The sequence below is a fragment of the Pseudorasbora parva genome, chromosome 4, assembly GCF_024679245.1.
Source record: "Pseudorasbora parva isolate DD20220531a chromosome 4, ASM2467924v1, whole genome shotgun sequence".
Classification (NCBI taxonomy): Eukaryota; Metazoa; Chordata; class Actinopteri; order Cypriniformes; family Gobionidae; genus Pseudorasbora; species Pseudorasbora parva.
Window position 1 is genome coordinate 56040736 of NC_090175.1, and position 19558 is coordinate 56060293.

At 38.9% G+C, this 19558-nt stretch overlaps 1 protein-coding gene across 2 annotated transcripts in view; it reads left to right on the plus strand.

The window, feature by feature from the left end:
- The window catches only part of runx1 (RUNX family transcription factor 1), a 204472-nt gene that overhangs the window by 12900 nt on the left and 172014 nt on the right, over window positions 1-19558 (plus strand). For both annotated transcript variants that reach the window (XM_067442274.1, XM_067442275.1), the window contains exons 6-9: window positions 472-516; window positions 4184-4237; window positions 9857-9986; window positions 10088-10317. The gene's annotated coding sequence lies outside the window, so the exon portion shown is untranslated. The remainder of the gene's footprint in view (window positions 1-471; window positions 517-4183; window positions 4238-9856; window positions 9987-10087; window positions 10318-19558) is intronic.

Consider the following 19558-nt stretch of genomic DNA (forward strand, 5'->3'; position numbering starts at 1 on the left):
GGCAGAGAAAAAAAATCATACAGTGTGCGCCTGGCTTTACAATGTAGTTGAAAAAGTAGTGTACAAAATATTTGTGCTTTTGAACTTTCTATTCAGCAGAAAATTCTGAAATAAAATATGAAGCAGCACAACTGTTTTCAACCTTGATAATAATCAGAAATGTTTTGAGCAACAAATTAGAATGAAGACTGGAGTAATGATCTGACTGACCCCAAACTTTTGAACAGTTGTGTAATTGAAAAAGTGCCATCTATTTTAGTGCATGTATATCATCATTCATATGGCATGCAATATAAAAACAAACATAAATCACAAAGACTAATTTGCCTGAGGAAAACAACAAATTGCTCCAAGCTTTTGCAGAGGTTTTAGAGTATCTTTCTCCAAAACTTTGTAAAAATTAATGTCATGTTTGGCGACAGACCTAGTCCGGTAAGGAACGCTGAAGTCTTGTGTTGTTTTTCGTTTCAGGTGGTGTAGCATGACCTAGATGAGGAGAACGACGGAGAAGAAGAGGTATGGTAATGCACAAAGACCTTCAGCGTCTGTCCCTGTCGTTTAAATTACAAGAGCCAGATTAATTTTCCATTTGCAGACCTCTGAAAGATGGCAAACATCTTCCCACAAACATTCCACTGATAAATGAAAAGCAGCGGCACTCTAGAAATAATGACATGAATTACAGCACACTCTTACTGCGGTAATCGCAGAGTAGCCAATGGATGTAAAGGCTGATCAATATGCCCTCTGAAGGCCTGCAGAAGGACGAGTGAGGAAGGCCAGTCAGGTGACCGAAGTCCAAACTTGTGTCGAGTTTATTGAGGAGTCTTTTGTTGGGTTTTTTGACATTACAACACCTGAACACTGCTGTAGGTGGAATGGCATCTTAGTCACACTAACTGGACGGTATTTAGCTTAAACCTTTCAAGGAATGAGGATCAATTATCATTGTGCCCTTGAGCAAGACAGCAAACGCAGGAGGGTCGTCCCTGTAATTAGTGTACTGTAAGTCACTTTGCATAAATGAAAACATCTGCTAAACAACTACCTATTGTTAGAAGAGTTTAACTCGGTTTGCTCCAGTCTACTGCAATACCTCAGTTCGGTTTCTCTAATATGTGGAGCCGTTGCTGACATGCTAATGAGCCTTATTTTGGAACGCTAAGCACAGCTGGAAACAAGGGCTGCGTCCGAAAACGTATTGCCTTGCGGCTCTATCAGGCAATGACTTTGTAGACAGCGTTTGCACATGAAGGTACCTCACAAAACTTATTTCACTGCAAAAAATGCATTCCTTAGTATTTTTGTCTTGTTTCTAGTCTAAATATCAAAAAATTCTTACATTAAGAAACATTTACTAGACAAGTACAAATTATCTTCTTGTTTTGGGAAACAATAACTCAAAATTAATAGAGTTTTTGCTTAAAATAAGCTGAATAATATGCCAATGGGGTAAGTAAAATAATGTTGTTTTAAGGATATTTTACTCACTCTACTAACAGATTATTTTGCTTATTTTAACTCTCTTAATTTTGAGTTATTTTTCCCAAAACAAGACAATTACTTTTGCTTGTCTAGTAGATACTTCTTGTTTTAAGAATTTGTAGATGTTTGGACTAGAAACAAGACAAAAATACTAAGTAAGAAAAACATTTTTTACAGTGTTCGGACAGACTTCTGAGGCAGCGCAACAGTTAATGATCTAACTGAGCAACAACCGCAACTTTCAGACGCCATCTTTATTTTTTAATAAAGCACAGGATTATGGGAAATCAATGGTAGCGAAAGATGCATCTATGCTGCCTTCAAAAATCGATCAGATGAAGGCATCTCAGAAGACAGAAAGTGAAGCTAACATTGAATTGGGACATGACTTTATGCATTACCGCCTTGATATGTAGCCATTTTTAAGCTTTTGGATGCAGCCAATAACTGTGTCTCAATTCAGAGGATACAGACTTCAGGAGGCCGCTTCTTTGAGGACAGAGAAGGTTTTTAAATGGTTTTTAATTGGGATGGTCTTGTATGTTTGTTCTGGACTTTTTTGAAAGTGATATTCAACTGTCTGAAAATAAAACCGGTATCACAATATGTTCACCTTGGTCTATTTATGTACACAATAAAGAAAATAAATTATTATATAGTTATATACAATATATTGCTAAAAGTATTGGGACACCCCTCCAAATCATTGAATTCAGGTGTTCAGTCACTTCATGGCCACAGCTTAAATTAAGCTCTCGGCCTGCAGACGCTTCTACACACATTAGTGAAAGAATGGGTCGCTCTCAGGAGCTCAGTGAACTCAAGCATGGGGCCGTGATAGGCTGCCACCTTTGCAATAAGTCCATTCCTGACATTTCCTCACTACTAAATATTCCACGTTCAACTGTTAGTGGGATTATAACAAAGTGGAAGCCATTGGGAACAACAGCAACTCAGCCACGAAGTGATAGGCCACGTAAAATCTGCTGAGGGTCACAGTGCGCAGAAGTCGCCAACTTTTTGCCAAGTTTTATCTTTATTTTGAGTCAATAGCTACAGAGCTCCAAACTTCTGTGCCCTTCTGTGGCCTTCAGATGAGCTCAAGAACAGTGTAGAGAGCTTCATGGAATGGGTTTCCATGGCCGAGCAGCTCATCCAAGCCTTACATCACCAAGAGCAATGCAAAGCGTGGGATGCAGTGGAGTAAAGCAGCCGCCACTGGACTCTAGAGCAGTGAGACGTGTTTTCTGAGTGACCAATCACGCTTCTCTGTTTGGAAATCCCATGGACGAGTCTGGGTTTGGCGGTTGCATTGAGAACGGGACTTGCCTGACTGCATTGTGCCAAGTGAAAAGTTTGGTTGAGGGGGGTTTATGGTATGGGGTTAGCCCCTTAGTTCCAGTGAAAGGAACTCTTAATGCTTCAGCATACCAAGACATTTTGGACAATTTTATGCTCCAAACTTTATGGGAGGAGTTTGGGGACAGCCTCTTCCTGTCCCAGCATGACTGCGCACCAGTGCACATAAAGACATAGATGAGCAAGTTTGGTGTGGGGGAACTTGACTGGCCTGCACAGAGTCCTGAGCTCAACCTGATAGAACAGTTTTGGGATGAATTAGAGCGGTGACTGAGAGCCAGGCCTTCTCGTCCAACATCAGTGCCTGACCTCACAAATGTGCTTCTAGAAGAATGGTCAAAAATTCCCATAAACACACTCCTAAACCTTGAGGAAAGCCTTCCCAGAAGAGTTGAAGTGTTAGAGCTGCAAAGGGTGGACCAACTCCATATTAAACCCTACGGATTTAGAATGGGATGTCATTAAAGTTCATGTGTATGTAAAGGCAGGCGTCCCAACGTTGAAACTCAACATTTAAAAGTGTAACGCCGGCTTCACACTGCACGCGCAAGCAGTGTGTTGGCAGGGCAGAAGCAGTGCGTATGGAGAGCGGGAGCCACGCACACTCGTTGGTCATTCACACTGCCAGCGTTTGTCTCGCGCAGCTAAACCGCGGCTCGTGTATTGCAAATACAGACGAATTTTATCCATTCAGTTACATTTTCCGGTGTTCTCCTCTGACACCTGTCATTCTCGTTTGATTGATGATGCGCAGCATATATCTGCTGCAAATGCGACCGTTTTCCCCTCTGTCCCAAACACACATGCTTATAACATGCTGTATATAGGTAGTTTACATGATAAAAGTAACCTTAAAGTTAAGATATACCTCTAGGTTTAATCATTTAAACGGCCCGTTGAAGTTTGGTCAAAAACTTTTGGCAGTGATTTGTTTTCATGAATTTTTTTCACAGCGCAGGATGTCATGTGATGATAGTGAAACACACGGAACACTTCACTAAATGATTTTATGGGGAAATTTGTTGTTTTTCATGTTAATCAGGTCAATTTGATCAAGAACTATGCACTGTGGCTTTGATCTGTTAACATGGGCACCGAAAGTAAGTGTAAAAGGCAGTGTAAAACTAGCATAATCCATCATTTGGACGTATTTTTAAGCTGCATTCGGTCTTCGAAGGATTGCAGCCTCTGAATTGGGACACAGATAATGTGTGTTGTGTGCTCTTCAGTGCCTCACTATCTGTGTGATATTTGTTTGATCTATTCTTAAGAAATTCACTTTACCATTCTAGATGGCTGTAAATGTTTTAGCAATGTGCTTTTTGTCTTTAATTTACAGGAAATTGGACGGATCAGGTCAAGATAAGAGCCAGACTTGTGAACACAACATGAGGTGACACCATATTTCTGCCATATTTCACCCTAAAACCTAAAGAAAAAATATATTTCTCATAAGTTTTAGGATTGTTATGATTTTGATTCAGCAAGAAAATGCATCACAGTTTCCGCAAAAGTGTTTTCAACATTGATGATAATCATAAATGAATGAGTTCTGATTATGTGACACTAAAGGCTGGAGTAATGATAATAAATTTAGCTTTGATCACAGAAATAAATTACACTTTACTATATATTCATATAGAAAACAGATGATTTACACTGGATATTTCACAATTTCTACTGTATATTTGATCAAATAAATGCAGCCCCTGTAAGCAGAAAATACTTATTTATATATACTTATTAAATAAAAATCTTACTAACCCAACATTTTTAATGCTAGTATGTATGTAAATATTTTTTTTACATGATATTTAAACTAATTTCCCCCCCAATTATCCCTAATACACAATTTTTGTTATACCTTTATGAATAATGTGAGTGACACACAAACACACTCAAAAGTAAAACATCCAGATGTAATGAGAATTTGTGGGGAAATGTCATGAAAAAAATATCTCAATACACACAAAATATCCAACCACAGAAATATAAACAAAGAGAGCCGTCTGTCACACAACTACTAAAGTTCTTCAGATTTTCCCACTACATTTTATCAGACGCTCCGCTCTTATTCCTGCACCTCCTTTCAGTTGGCCCATTGTCCCGCAGTATACAATTGAATTGCCGTCTCTCCTGCTTCTGCGGCCCATCAGGACTGCAGCTGTGCATTATCCCATTACAGCCAAATAGTTTTGACACCCACTGACTAACCGATCCCATAGATAATATCATAAAGAGTGTGCTCGATACAAATCAGGTCAGGATAACTCATTTAACCCCACCATACATATTTCTTATGTGTAACTTGAAACGCTGGAAAAATGAAATCAATAGAAATGTTTCTTGTTAATGAAGATGTACCGGGCTGCCGTTTCTGTGGCCTGTGTGGCTTTCAGAGCTCGCTGTTTGATCTTAAATAAATCTCCCACCCACCACTGCGGTCAGACAGGCGGTCAACACAAACCCCTCTAACCTCCTCGCTTTAAGCGTTGCTTCGTGTGTAAATGTATGTGCGACGGAGTATACAAAACGTGACTGTTAAACTAGTGCTAAATCACATTTGTGATGTTTAGTGGAAGCTGAGGTCGACGAAAACTGCTGACGGTCTAATATGAAACAGGATTACTTTACGCTTGATTACTAGTTCAGTGGCATGTTGAGTGTAAAATACTGAGGTGTTAATCGCTAATTTTAAATGGCTTTCATATTTTCTATGAAATATGAACGAAACAGTAAAATGTATAAATAAATAAATATGTAAAATGTAAAATGTACTGGATGAACCCGCTGCTGTGGAATAGCTGATACACGTGAAAGTAATATTAATGTGCTATATATATATATACACACACACACATATGTATATATATATATATATATATATATATATATATATATATATATATATATATATATGTATGTGTGTGTGTGTATATATATGTATATATGATATATATACATTATCACCTTACATATACATTATTTTTAAAATTTGTATTCTGTTTCTGCTTTGCATTACAGTGATTTTGCCAGGTTTAGGGGATTTCATGTTAATAATAACAATGATAAAACGTCGCTTTAATAAACTTTCAGTTTTAATACTTTTTTTCTCCTATGCATACACTAAACAAAGCTTTGGAGTCAGTAAGATTTAAACTGATCAAAAGTGACAGTAAAGACATAAATAATGTTAAAAACGATTACATTTTAAATAAATGCTGCTCTTTTTAACTTTCTATCAATTAAAGAATCCTGAAAATAAAAAGTATCCCAGTTTCCTTAAAAGTATGAAGCAAGTTTTCAACATTGATAATAATCAGAAATGCATCAGATCCTCATATGAGAATGATTAGTGAAGGATCATGTGACACTGAAGACTGGAGTAATGATGATAAATTCAGCTTTGATCACAGGAATAAATTACACTTTACTATATATTCACACAGAGAACAGATGATTTACACTGGAGGAATATTTCACAGTTTTACTGTATTTATGATCAAATAAAAGCAGCCTCTGTGAGCAGAAGAGACTCTTCAGAAGCATGAACAAATCCAACTCTTGAGCAGAGTGTGTGTATTGTCATTAACCTCTTTTAAAAATAATCAATGAAGTCATCAAATTAACAAGAGAAAGGAAATCTCTGGTGTGCTGGTTTGACTCAGAGCAGAGATCACTTTTCAAGGTGGGAAATACATTTTAGTGGCTGTAGATAAGAAAGTGTAGAGGATATTATCTCTTGTGGAAGGGTCCGTATAAAGACACACACACACACACACACATGCACGCACGCACACACGCACGCACGTTGTGTTTTTGTGAATTGTTGGGAATTTCCATAGGCGTACTGGATTTTATACTGTACACACTGTACAATCTATCCCCCTACTCTGCCCCAAACCTACCCATCTCTCACACACACACACACACACACACACACACACACACACACACACACACACACACACACACACACACACACACACACACACACACACACACACACACACACACACACACACACACACTTTCTCTTTCTCTCTCTCTCTCTCTCTCTCTCTCTCTCACACACACACACACACACACTCTTTCTCTCTTTCTCTCTCTCTCTTTCTCTCTCTCTCTCTCTCTCTCTCTCACACACACACACACACACACAGAGTGTAGTGATAAAGCGAGAGCGGTCATCCCCCCTCACTCCTCCTCTCTCACATACATCACTGCCTCCCGTTTGCATGACGGTACACATTGATCGGCCGTCATACTGATCACATTACAAGCCGACCAGATTAGATTTGCATTTTTAATTTTCCTACCAAAAAAACACCATTGACCGGGAGATGAGAGGGGAATTTTTGAGGCGGATAAATGTTGGACAGAGGCCGTAGAGGTCAATGGTGGATTTAAGTGACATGCATTAAGAGCTGTAAACCTCAAGGTGAGGCTGGTGCTCAAGATCATGATCATGTTTACACAGCTATAAAAATACGCCATACAGTCTTATCTGACCTTTATGGATTCAACAAGCAAAAACATTTCTCATTGTCATCAGGGTTGAAAACAGTTTCATATTTTTGTGGAAACCATGACGCATTTAATTTGATTCTTTGATGAATAGGAATTTGAAACAACATTTATTTTAAATAATTTTTTTTGCAACAACACACACCTCTTTACTGTCACTTTTGATCAATTTAATTGCATCCTTGCTCAATAAACATTAATTTCTTCCATAAAAAAGTTACTGACCCCAAAATGTTTTAATGGTAAACTTGTTTGAAAATAGCCATTATTTTAGCAATCATGTTTAGAGCTGCTAGACATGCTGACGTCACACACTTCACCTCTAAAGGTTTATTTTGACTTTTGGGTGAACTGTTCCTTTACTGATCACTGCTCTGAGATTTTATTACTCTTAAAGGGTTAGTTCACCCAAGAATGAAATTTCTTTCATTAACTCCTCACCCTAATGTCGTTCCACACCCTTAAGACCTCCGTTCATCCTCGGAACACAGTTTAAGATATTTTAGATTTAGTCCGAGACCTTTCTGTCCTTTGAATGTAAGTGTATGCACACTATATTGTCCACTTCCAGAAGGTAATGAAAACATCATCAAAGTAGTCCATATGAGACATCAGTGGGTTAGTTAGACTCTTTTGAAGCGTTGACAATACATTTTGGTCCATAAATAACAAAAACTACGACTTTATTCAGCATCGTCTTCTCTTCCGTTTTCCTCAAAATAAAGATTCAAACGGTCATGATTCATGATTCGGATCGCCAATGTCTCGTGATTTCAGCAGTTTGCCAGTTTGACACGCGATCCGAATCATGATCGTTTGAATCTTAATTTAGACAATTAATTTAATAGACAATGCTGAATAAAGTCATAGTTTTTGTTATTTTTTGTCCAAAATGTATTGTCGACGCTTCAAAAGAGTCTAACTAACCCACTGATGTCTCATATGGACTACTGATGATGTTTTTATTACCTTCTGGACATGGACAGTATAGTGTGCATACACTTACATTCAAAGGACAGAAAGGCCTTGGACTAAATCTAAAATATCTTAAACTGTGTGTGAAGATGAACAGAGGTCTTACAGGTGTGGAACGACATTAGGGGGAGGAGTTAATGAAAGAAATTTCATTTTTGGGTGAACTAACCCTTTAAAAGTCTGTCTAAAATGTTGTTGGTTTTATAATCTTGAGCAATGACTGATTGAGACTCTATAACCAAATGGATGGCTGAGTGGGACAAGCTGCAAATTGAAAGTAACCTCGTGACCCCATAATTCCCCCTCATTAATAACAACAAATGACATTAAACTGAGTCTAGTGGGGGACGCTTCAAACCTTTGTTTGAAAAGATAAAACCTTTTCCGCATTGATTCTGCTTGAATTTGAGCTCAGCCTTGATCACAATCAAAATGTTATGTGTATCATAGATGGATATCCATCCATCCATCCATTCTTGGATGGAAAGGATAGATAGATGGTAGATAGATGCTAGAATCATCCATCCATTTATCCATCCATTTATTCATCCATTTATCCATCCATCCATCCATCCATCCATCCATCCATCATGAGTTCTATCATCTATCTATCTACCATCCATCCATCCATCCATCCATCATGAGTTCTATCATCTATCTATCTACCATCCATCCATCCATCCATCCATCCATCCATCCATCCATCCATCCATCCATTCATCCATCCATCCATCCATCCATCCATCCATCCATCCATCCATCCATCATGAGTTCTATCATCTATCTATCTACCATCCATCCATCCATCCATCCATCATGAGTTCTATCATCTATCTATCTACCATCCATCCATCCATCCATCCATCCATCCATCCATTCATCCATCCATATAGCCATCCAACTATCTGTCGTCCATCCATCCATCCATCCATCCATCCATCCATCCATCCATCCATATAGCCATCCAACTATCTGTCATCCATCCATTCATCCATCCGTTCATCCATCCATCCATCCATCCATCCATCCATATAGCCATCCAACTATCTGTCATCCATCCATCCATCCATCCATCCATCCATCCATCCATCTATCCATCCATCCATCCATCCATCCATCCATCCATCCATCCATCCATCCATCCGTTCCATCCATATAGCCATCCAACTATCTGTCATCCATCCATCCATCCATCCATCCATCCATCCATCCATCCATCCATCCATCCATCCATCCATATCTTATCCTATCTATCTATCTATCTATATATCTATCTATCTATCTATCTATCTATCTATCTATCTATCTATCTATCTATCTATCTATCTATCTATCCATCCATCCATCCATCCATCCATCCATCCATCCATCCATCCATCCATCCATCCATCCATCCATCCATCCATCCATCCATCCATCCATCCATCCATCCATCCATCCATCCATCCATCCATCCATCCATCTAATATGTATCATAGATGGATATGTACTTTTTCCCTTTATTTTTCAGTCAATTGGAAAGACACTGGAAAGTTGTGGAAGAAGATATGAAATGGGATCATGCTAATTAGATTCTAACTTTTATTCCCAAGAGGACCTGCATGACCCACTGCGCCACAGCTCTAAACATGCCTGATCAGGTTTGTTTGGCATTAGCATACTTCTGTTTGATGCATCTGACCGGCCTTTTTAATACTTATTACAACTATAAGTTAGTAGTTTAATTGCTTTTATTGTCTAGGTGTGGTATTGTGTGGTACTGTGGGCAGCTCGACCACAACCACAAGCACTCTCTGTGAGCCAATCAATGTGGAGGAGAAAACAGAGCCGCCTCCTTCTGCCAATGACAAGATGGGCGGCAGTGACCAGTACCAAGCCAATAGGGAATCGATACAACACAAAACCTGCAAGACGATCAGACCCACAGAGAGGAAGTTACTCTCCATCAGCGTCTTAATAGTCTTACTGGAGGTCAGTAAGTTTTTTCATCGCTCGGCTTTCTGCATCACACTAACTCAACATGGAACACTGAAGGGTCATATGATCATATGTCATATGAAAAAATTATTAATATGTGTCCCATTAAGCGTACTTATGCACTAGTCTGTGCTATTTTGTAGTATAAATAGTGTGTGAATCCCTCCATCCATTCATCCATCCACTTATCCGATCTATCCTCTCATTAATGCCATCTCATGATGAATGGAAAGGATGAATGGATGGATGGGTGATCAATGGAAAGGATAGATAGATAGATAGATAGATAGATAGATAGATAGATAGATAGATAGATAGATAGATAGATAGATAGATAGATAGATAGATAGATAGATAGATAGATAGATAGATAGATAGATGCTATAATCGTCCATCCATCTGTTTAATCCGTTCATCCGTTAAATCCATCCATCCATCCATCCATCCATCCATCCATCCATCCATCATGAGTTCTATCATCTAGCTACCATCCATCCATCCGTTCATCTGTTTAATCCATCCATCCATCCGTTTAATCCGTTCATCCGTTTAATCCATCCATCCATCCATCCATCCATCCATCCATCCATCCATCCGTTTAATCCGTTCATCTGTTTAATCCATCCATCCATCCATCCATCCATCCATCCATCCATCCATCCATCCATCCATCATGAGTTCTATCATCTATCTTCCATCCATCCATCCATCCATCCATCCATCCATCCATCCATCCATCCATCCATCCATCCATCCATCCATCCATCCATCCATCCGTTTAATCCATTAATCCGTTTCATCCATCCATGCATCCATCCATCCGTTTAATCCATTCATCCATTTAATCCATCCATCCATCCATCCATCCATCCATCCATCCATCCATCCATCCATCCATCCATCCATCCATCCATCCGTTTAATCCATTCATCCGTTTCATCCATCCATGCATCCATCCATCCGTTTAATCCATTCATCCGTTTAATCCATCCATCCGTTTAATCCATCCATCCATCCATGCATCCATTGAGTGTGGTGGTAACAATGGCTTCTTTGGCATGGAAAGGACTGTTGACTAATGACTTTTATGTTAAATTCCTAATTCCAATTGAAGCATCAAAGCTTGTGGAATGAAGGCCAAAGCCTTCATAAAGGGGCATAAACGTGGTCATTTCTGCTTCATACACGCTGAGCATTGCTCATAAAGACCCAGAGTTCTCTGTAATTCTGTATAACTTAGACTGACTCTTTCCAAACGCCCGTCAAGTTAAAGAGAGAGGGAGTGTAAACAGAACTCTCCGCCACCTCCTATTCTCTTCCTTATTTCCCAATCTGTTATGTCTTGACATCTCCATTAACTCATAAATCCAATACCGTGGAGCTCAACAGAATCCGTCTACAGGCGAGGTTGGGTGGAGGGAGCGAGTGGAGCCGGGAGAGGAGGAGAGAGGGATGGGAAATGATGAGAAGATCAATCGGTCCCTGGGCTGTCACTCCGCTCGCTCGTTTTCACATCCATCTCCACCCTCCTCCCTCCCTCCGTCCGTCGGAGACTGACACCACCCCTCCTTCCTCTGGCAGGCCCGGCCGATTCTGCAGGCACGGCTGTTTCGGGCCCGCAATAATCCGATTGAGTGTGGGATCAATGACAGGCTGTGGTCAGCGATCTGTAGTCGCTCCGGCTCCCATTGCACGCTGACCACAGGATCCCCAAACCGCTGACCACCTAACCGGCATGGCCTGACCACTAATTTGGTCTGCTATGCCAAGGCGCCCGGCCAAGGTGGGCAAGTCAAACTGGCATGTTGAAGGGCCTAAAATATACTGCAATAATGGCTCCAAATGTTAAAGGTTGGATATATTTTTGTAGCTCAACTATAGTAATGTCTAGGTCGTGGGTTTACCTTAAAATAAATAATTTATACTTTAGTTAATGCCATGAAGGTTTCCCAACTTTCGCACACTGCATGATGGTTTTTTGTCTGAAACTTGAGTGCTCGATAAATCTGGACCATCGCCTCTTCAGAGTTGGATTTGAATAAAAGCGTCTACTGAATAACTTCTCAACTATTATGTAATATAAATTGAATAACACTCCATATAAGCTTTTTCTTAAATTAGCTTTATTTATTGCATGGCCTGACCACTCATTTGGTCCTCTGTGTGTTAAAAGTTGGACACGTCTGTAGATCACCCGGTTCTAGGAGATCGTGGGTAGGGCTGCTCAATTATCATAATCACAGTCGAATCACGATTATTTAACACGATTATTGGTTAGGATTATTGGGGGTCTAATGCTATTTCATGCATTCTGACCTATTCACACTGTTAAAGAGTTGATTCTCTTGCTAAGCATGGACAACATTTAAAAAAACTAGTTGGACGTATGACGCATTTCTGTGCCAAATACACTCCTTCAGGTTTTTTTTTTTTTTTTGAGGATTCCCCTGAATGACATTATGAAGGGTGGGATTCCTTGTATGGACACACACACACACACACACACACACACACACACACACACACACACACACACACACACACACACACACACACACACACACACACAATCCAACGATCTCCATTGACTTTGTATTGCGTGAGGCTGCCTCCTTGTCATTTCGGACTCATTAAAAAATGCAGAACAATTTCTAAAAGATGATATGTGACAAGGTGTACAGCAAATATCCAAATGTCAGTTTTATGTTATATTTCCTGTCTCTGATTAGACTTTCCTCAGTGTAATATAGCATGACGCGCTCTGTCTCGAGTGCCTGTATCCACTTTTGTGTTCTTAAACGCTCATTTTTTTGGGTCAACAGCTTATAAAAACTTCTGGGTTTTTGGTTCTGGGTTCATTGGTCATTGTTAGATTTTTTTTAATAAGTCAGAAATGATAAGGAGGTCGCTTCCCGCTAAAGAAAGTCAATGGAGACGGTTGGTTTGTTCCCCCCCTGGTGGGCGTGGCTTCAGATTATGACGCGTGTCGCTCTGTCTCTACAGTGTATCTGTCTTTTATAAATATAATAAATTAAAGACTCTTGTGAGATATGATGGATCAACACTACTCTATACTCATGATTGACCTGAGACTGGCAGAAACTGTGTGTGTTATAGACCCTTTAAAAAATAATGCTCCTGGTCCTTTTGTATATACATGAAAGTTTCCCATCTCTACACAACTTAATGAACAGAAAGTGAGGCTTTTTGTCTGAAATCTGAGCGGTCGATAAATCTGCACCATCGCCTCTTCAGAGTTTGGCCTGTGGGTGTTGGTCAGCCATCCTCTCCTCTTGATTGTGTTTGTGTGTTTCTTGTGTGCTTGCGGTGTTCTCGGGTTTCCTTAATGGTTCCCAGGATGCACTGTGGCGGTGGCGGGGGGGAGGCTCAATGAGACACATGAGATGCAGCCCAGCGAAGGATATGGCCATCATTGACATCTTCCACAATTCATATCCTCAGCCATTGCAGGGAATGTACAGTACACTGTACATCAGTAAACACCTTTCTGATTCATGCATTAGCCGCTAACAGCATTAGGAAGTCGGATAAAGACGGAATTGCAGGTGATGGAACCGATTGTTCCATTAGTCTAACGTTTTCGTGCCATTTTTCCAAAAGAACCATTACAGCGGTAACCTTTCCTCTTTCCCAGGAGGCTCCACTCCATGCATGGAAAAACTTTTTTACGCAGTTCACAGTTTTTTTTTTTTTTACAATAATCGCACAGAATCAGCATTATTCTGGTCAGAGGTTTGCTCGATATCTTTGTAGAAACTAATTAAACAAAGTCAGTGCATCTGATGTGGATGGATGGCTTTTTAATGATGTCAGCTGAAGTGAATATGCAAGCGTTCTCGCGCCAATGGCAGATTGCAGATTGATTTTTCTAGGGTGTCATTACATATTATTAAAATCTCACGCACCGAGTGAGGAGAGCGTCGGTGAAGACACTGGATTAGATTGTGGCATCTTGAAGACATCAAATAGTCAACAGGCTCCTTCTAAAATTGTGCTTTAACTTTTCTATGCTTTTCAAAGTCGCACGAGGAATGCAGTACTGAAGAAAACTTACCGAATTAGATAATTAGGAGATATTGGCTTATTGATGAGATTTTGGGGCTGTTCACACAGAACACAATTGTCCAATTCACGGCACTACTTTTCCATTGTTTTTTCATTTACCCGTTTTTGTGTTTTTAACATAAAAAAATGCATTCTGTCCTTGTGTTGTATTAAAAAAAAAAGAAAAAAAGTGGACTTTTATTTTCACATAATGGGTGTATTTAACCCTTGCACTCAAATCTTGCATGTTTTGCAATATATTGCGCATGGAACGGCGTTCTAAAAATGTGGCGCTAAAGTTAAACTTTTAAAAAGCTTTTTTTCTCGTGTTTAATTTAAAGCAAAAATGCATTCTGTGTCATTTGGCCCTTATGTTGTAATTTTCATGTAATGGATGATAAAACAAAAAAACACAGACTTACACTGAGACTTGAGACCAGAAGATGCTGACAGAATTTCATTTTTTGTGTGAACTATCCCATGAATCCTATCTCTGAAAAACCTTTCAGAACAACAGTGAAAAATAACTTGGTGTAAAACCACTTAATAATTAGACTTAACAAATAATTAGAAAGAATTGAGTAACTCATTGAATTGAACATGAGATTTTGAACTATAAAGACTGAAACAGTATTTTCATGTAAAACATACTTCAGTAATTTTTATTAAAAGTTCTGAGCAACCTGGTGTCATAGCAGAGATTTTTACACTTCGGCTTTTAGTTTAAAATGTGAACCTATTTGGCCCTGTCTTACACCCGGTGCAATGGGACAGCAGATGTGACACAGGTGCTGTTTGCTAGTTTCCGCCCGACGCAGTTCTCATGATCGCGTCCAGCTCTACGTTGTTTAAATATCAAATGCACTGGAGCATCTGTTCACCCATTGGGCGTCAGAGAGTTTTAGCTTAAAATAAGCAAAATAATCTGCCAGTGGGGTGAGCAAAATAATCTTAATTCAAACAGAAGACAACATTATTTTGCTTACCCCACTGGCCGATTATTTTGCTTAGTTAAGTAAAAACTCTTAATTTTTAGTTATTTTTCCCCCAAAACTAGACAGCAATTTTTACTTAATGTTTAACTAAATGTTTCTTAATGTAAGAATTTTTTAGATAGTTTGACTAGAAACAAGACAAAGAGATTTTGTTAAATATAAAGTGCATTATAAATAAAATGTATTATTATTATTATTAAAACTACTAAGTAAGAAGAGTATTTTTTCCAGTGTAGAAAGCAGGTCAATGCATTTACATGCTGTGCGAAATCGGGGTAAGAGGCAAAAAACGACCTGTGTCGACCTGCTTAAGTCGTTTATGACCTTAATCCGACAAAAGAAAATGGGTTACCACATTTACATGACAACTTGCACTGTCGGCTTATTAAAGGTGCACTATGTAGTATTTTTGCAGTAAAATATCCAAAACCACTAGGCCGGTGTTATATATTTTGTTCAGTTGAGTACCTACAATATCCCAAATGTTTCCAACTATTTGTAAATTGTGAGAAAATTGCTATTTTAACTAAGGACGGGACGTGTCAGAATAGCGTTTGAGCGAATCGCCTGTCAATCGCGTCATATATGCATTACCCTCGGTTTTATTCTGCAGAAGCGCTTTTCTCTTAGCAGTGTGAACAAGTCAAAGCAGTGCCAAGCGAACGCAGAGAGGAACGTCATAACATCATTTTAAACACACTTAAATGTATCTAATATGATAAACAGAGCTGCTTTACCTTATAATCATGACCGGAAAAAGCGGAAGTGCGGGCGCCCGGCGAATGTGTCCCGTCCCGTCATAATAAAAGTCCCGGTGCTCGCGAGCCGTGTGTGCATGGGCGTCGGAAGCAAATAAAAAGTGGGTGGGTCAGTAACGGCAAAATATGATAGGTGGGGAAATTGTTTTGCAGGGGGGTCTGGGGGTTCTCCCCCATAAAAAAAAAATGATTTCATAGATGTGATTTCCTGCATTGTGGTGCGTTTGAGGCCATATCCCCCTATAGCAAAAAAGACCTCAAACCAGTCAATACCAATAGTCTAATAAAAAGGCTATATTCATTTAACTGCCATAGACATCAACAGTTTCACAGATAATGATAATGAACAAGTTGCATGTTTTTTATGCTCTGTATCCGATCCAGACAGAAAAAGTGCCGTTTACTAAACGATTGATTGGGCCAGACAAAATTACAGAAATCACTGTATTATTTACCGTGGCTATAGAGTAGGGGTAAGACGCATGGCATCAAGTTTTGACGCATATCGCAAGCATATGTTCGAATCCGCCTTTTGCCACACTCGCTCTACTCGCTTTCCCCATCACATATCAGATCGGAAAGGTATTTATTTTCAATAAAAAAATAGATTATATTAGAAAAGGGGAAATAAAGCGTTTAACATGTGTTTAATAATAAGTTTCTTAATAAGGTTCTCGGTTAAGGGGTAGTCAAGGTAAGCAGACATGTGCTGAATTAGAGACGATAAAAGTGAGTGGGTCCAATATCATTGGTCTTAAAAAGTGGGTGGGTCTTGTCCCACACACACACAATGGTTCCGACGCCCATGCGTGTGTGTGTAACAATCGCTCCAGCGGCCGTGCTCAACTCCACAACACTCGGTCCTGCTCTGCTTTACACTACAGTAACGTTAATAACCGCATCCATCAACATGATTTCTGCCCGTGTCCTGTTTTCCACCGGCTGTGAGGTGAAGACTGCATGTCCCAAGACACTGCGCTCACATTTGGCGTCATCAAACTACGCCTTTGTTTTGAATAGGCGCAAATTTCCCAGTGGACGGAAAGTTGCATAGTGCACCTTGAAGCATAATTGGCTTAAGAACGCACTCATAAAGAGACGAGGTAAGCCCTTTTGGGACCATGTGCCTGGCTTGCCAACAATTTTTTCCTAGCAAAAGTGGATTTAGACACACCCTAAGTGCACCTGCATCATGCACTTCAGACCATGTGCTCAGATAGTTAATAGGTCTAGTTTACGTTACATTTTCTTCATGATTTGCATTAGTTTTGTATTTTGTAAGCATTTTGTGTTAAGAACGTGCTAAACCATCCCAACATGAGTCATATTTTATTTGACGTCTACCAAGAGCATCCATTTAACACACACACACACACACACACACACACACACACACACACACACACACACACACACACACACACACACACACACACACACACACACACACACACACACACACACACACACACACACACACACACACACACACACACACACACACGGTCAAAGCCCTAATTTTTCTTTCATGCATATGGATGGCCTTACAGAGCCCCTGTCCTATTGAAGGAGTCCGTTCAGTCTATGGTGTAATGCTATCCCGTTCCTGCAGGCCCTTGGTGCCGATCCGGTCCAGGCTCCAGCTCAGGTCCCATTGATTTCCTGGCTGGACGGACCGCGCCAGATAACGCCGTCTCCTAGTCTGTACTATATGATGCTGTTTGGAAAAGCTGTTTATTTATTTATTTGCGTCTACTGTACAGATCTACAGTTGATGTCAGAGTTTTTAGTCCTTGACAATTTGATATTGCATGATATCTTTTGGAAACACAAGCAGGTTTATCTGTCAGTATATTTTCAGCCGTATGAAGTTACCCATAAGAACCTGCAGAGGGTGTTGCAGTGTCACATGATACACTGCGCTGACACACCGGCATCAGTTTCTTATTATCCACTGTTCCGGGATCAGCTGAGCAACAATCCCAGATGGGAATCATCATTGTTTTAGCATCACAGATGACCTTAAACCTTCCGCTCCCAGCATGCCGTGAGATGCATCTGACATATTTCAATGATTTTTGCTCATATATGGAATTCAAATTTATACTTTTATACAGCAAGGATGCATTTAATTGACCCCCCACAAAAAAAAAATAAAAAAAAATAATCAAAGAATCCTAATATTAAGCAACACAACTTTTTTCAATACTAATAATAATCATAAATGTTTCTTTAGCATCAAATCCTCATATGAGAATGATTTCTGAAGGATCGTGGACACTGAAGGCTGGAGTAATGATGATAAATTCGGGATTTCAATTATATTTTTTAGTATATTTACATATAAAACAGCTGATTCAAATTTATTTCACTATATTTACTGTATTTTTGACCAAATAAACGCAGCCTTGGTAAGTAGAAGAGACTTATTTTAAAAACATAAAACATTTGTTGGTAACATACAGGTGTAATTAAAAGGTTTATACTTTTATTCAGCAAGGATGCATTAAATTGATTGAAAGTGACGGTAAATACATGTATAATGTGACAAAAGGTCTTATGATGTTACAATAATGTCCATAAAAACTGTTTTCAACACTGAAAATAGAAAACGGTTGTTTTACACTGGAATAATAGTCCACTATTTTTACTGTATTGTGCAGCCTTTGTGAACATAAGAGACTTTTGAGCGGTAGCGTATGTTAATAAGCAAAGAAAGCTGATGGTCTTCTCTCCCTGTTGTAGATTTCTGTAAATAATCAATTTGAGTAATTGCATCTCATTTGTGGCAAACAATAGGAAAGAAAACCACAGATCAGATGCCTTTTAAATCGCATTTATTTCGTCTTAGACATCTCAGTATATGATCTCAAGCATTATTGAATTTCTGAGCTGCTATCCACGTAAAATATTTGGTCATATATATTTTAGATTAGGGTCTAATTCTCATGATTAATGAATTATTAACTACAACATTTATCTTTATTAAAAGATATTGAGGGAGGTTAAGTTTAGGTATTGGGTAGGGATGTAAAAAATAAGTTGCTGCCGTAAATGTTTATGTAATTTCCTCTTAAATTGCATTACACCACTGACTTAAAAAATAGTTGAATCTTGTATAACAAAAAATTAAAAGCAATGTAAAAACATGTTATCATATCTTATTGATTTTTTTTTACAGTGTACAGAATAAGGCATTAGTATGTTCTGTATTATTATTAACAAACACCCAATATTAGTAATATGCATGCTAATTTGAAAAACTAAACTCAATTTTTGAGAGAAGCATTTGAAACAGAGTTTTACCTCTAAGCAATATATATATATATATATATATATATATATATATATATATATATATATATATATATATATATATATATATATATATATATATATATCGGTATATAATATTGG